Consider the following 2500-nt stretch of genomic DNA (forward strand, 5'->3'; position numbering starts at 1 on the left):
TAACAATATTTAGAATATTTAGCCTTTCTTTAATTACCTCTCCATACATTAATATATAATGACAGACCCTACTTAAAAATGCCTACTCCTGGGAACAGCAAGTAAAGTAAACAATGTTAACAAATTTGGCATTGCTTTACAACTAAAATTGCATGAAACCTCAAATTTGTTTGAATAAGCTGATTTGTTTTAACTGTTCACATTACACTAAGGTGGTATCGATACATGTGCGTCACAATTAATGATTATGTCACTGGTGAAAGCATTGTGTAACGCAATCCTCCTCAGCATGTGGTGAAAGGCATGCATAGTGCGAACGTCTCCTAGGAAATCCATTGTACAAACAGATCTGTATAATAGAAGGCCTCATAAACTTAGTGTTAAAGTACACTGAAGCCTGCAGCCTGTGAGGAATCTTTTTTTTTTTCCTCAGGAGAGGCACTGAGAAATCCTTCAATACCTTCTTTCAGTGCCATGTGTATATTATATGATATATAGAGGCAGTTTGAAAAATAGCTAGTCTTGTGCCAGAAACTGAAAGCTATGTTTTAGTTTTATTGTAGTTTTTTTTTTTTTTTAACTGTAGTTTTTTAATTATTATCTTTTCATAATACTAGATATAATTATATAACGATTAAAATATAACTCATTTTATTTATCTATGTTTATTTTAAATAAACACTCCATAGTGATTAAAAATTATTAGCTTATAATTTATTAATTTTTTACTTTTGTTTCACTTTTTTATTTTATTTATTTAGTTTGATGTACTATTCTGTCAGGCTTTGCTGTGGTGTTTAATTTTGTTACATGATCCTAGTGATCTCTATTGTAAACTAAATATAATAATAATAATAGCTGCTTATCACGTTTCACTCCCCTTAAAAGGACAAAAAGTTTCTTTTTTTTTTTAGTTTGCTCTTTTTAAGATTGCATTTGAAAATGCATTGTGGTTACATACCTACTTAAAGGGACAGTTTAGTAAATAGGAATAAGACCAAGCGATCCGGATGTAACCTCTAGCTTTGTACAAAGGCCTCCTAGCTGGCCGAAAAAATAATAATAGATATATTAGATATTAGATATATACAATAAAAGATCACAAAAACAGTAAAAATATAATAAAAACACAATAAGCAGATGATAAACACAGGGAAATCACAATTAATTACAATTATGGATCCATAATATCTATGTTCAAAAGTGGCAATCTTTAAGTAGCAAATTGGTAGTGATGATTCTCTAATGTGGTAAGCACATTTCCTATATTATCTACTTTATTTGTACTATCTACACTATTATTTTTAATTTTAATAGGACACTCAGAACCATATAGGAGGATACGGAGTATCATTAGGATCCTATTGGAGAATCATCACTACCAATTTGCTGCTTAAAGATTGTCACTTCACAACACCACTTCTTTCATCATTATATCATCATTTTTCATCAAGTTTTATTTTTTTATTTTTTATCACTGTGTACACAGAACGGATTGTTTCTCTTGTTTTTAATTTTTTGATTGGCTTTTTCGATTTTTTCACATTTGTTCTACACAAGATTGGTTTGTTGATTAACTGATCGATTTATTCATCGTTTTGGACACTAACTTACATCACATTTTCTTGGACACCATTGTTGGACTCATTTCTCTTACACTAAGATATCCTACCGCACCTTTGAACATAGATATTATGGATCCCTAATTGTAATTAATTGTGATTTCCCTGTGTTTGTCATCTGTTTATTGTGTTTTTATTGTATTTTTACTGTTTTTTATTGGGATCTTTTATTGTATTAAATATAATTTTTTAGCGAGACCGCATCTATCCATCCAGTTTAGGGACTTATTCACCCTTAGCTACCTCAGCCTTTGTTTTAGGCGCTTTGCACACTTCACTACTAAAAGGACAGTTTACTCAAAAATGTTCTCCCATTTAATTTCTTGCCAATTATCCACTTTACCTGCTGGAGTGTATTAAATTGTTTACAAGTATTTCCATTACCCTTATATTGGCATTTGAAATAGTTGATTTAGCCTGTGGTATCCCCACCCATCCTGAAAGTTTTTGGCCTCAAGACCAAGCTGTGTTAACACAGCCAGTAGAAGAAATTACACTCCCAGTGGGGTATAGAAAAGATAAGGCAATAAAATGTTAATTTTCCATTGTTCTCTCCAAGTATTGGTGATTGGTTTATGGACAGATATAAGATAAAGAAGCAGGTATACAGGGAGTGCAGAATTATTAGGCAAATTAGTATTTTGACCACATCATCCTCTTTATGCATGTTGTCTTACTCCAAGCTCGGAATAGGCTCGAAAGCCTACTACCAATTAAGCATATTAGGTGATGTGCATCTCTGTAATGAGAAGGGGTGTGGTCTAATGACATCAACACCCTATATCAGGTGTGCATAATTATTAGGCAACTTCCTTTCCTTTGGCAAAATGGGTCAAAAGAAGGACTTGACAGGCTCAGAAAAGTCAAAAATAGTGAGA

The sequence above is a fragment of the Bombina bombina genome, unplaced genomic scaffold (assembly GCF_027579735.1).
Source record: "Bombina bombina isolate aBomBom1 unplaced genomic scaffold, aBomBom1.pri scaffold_1311, whole genome shotgun sequence".
Classification (NCBI taxonomy): domain Eukaryota; kingdom Metazoa; phylum Chordata; class Amphibia; order Anura; family Bombinatoridae; genus Bombina; species Bombina bombina.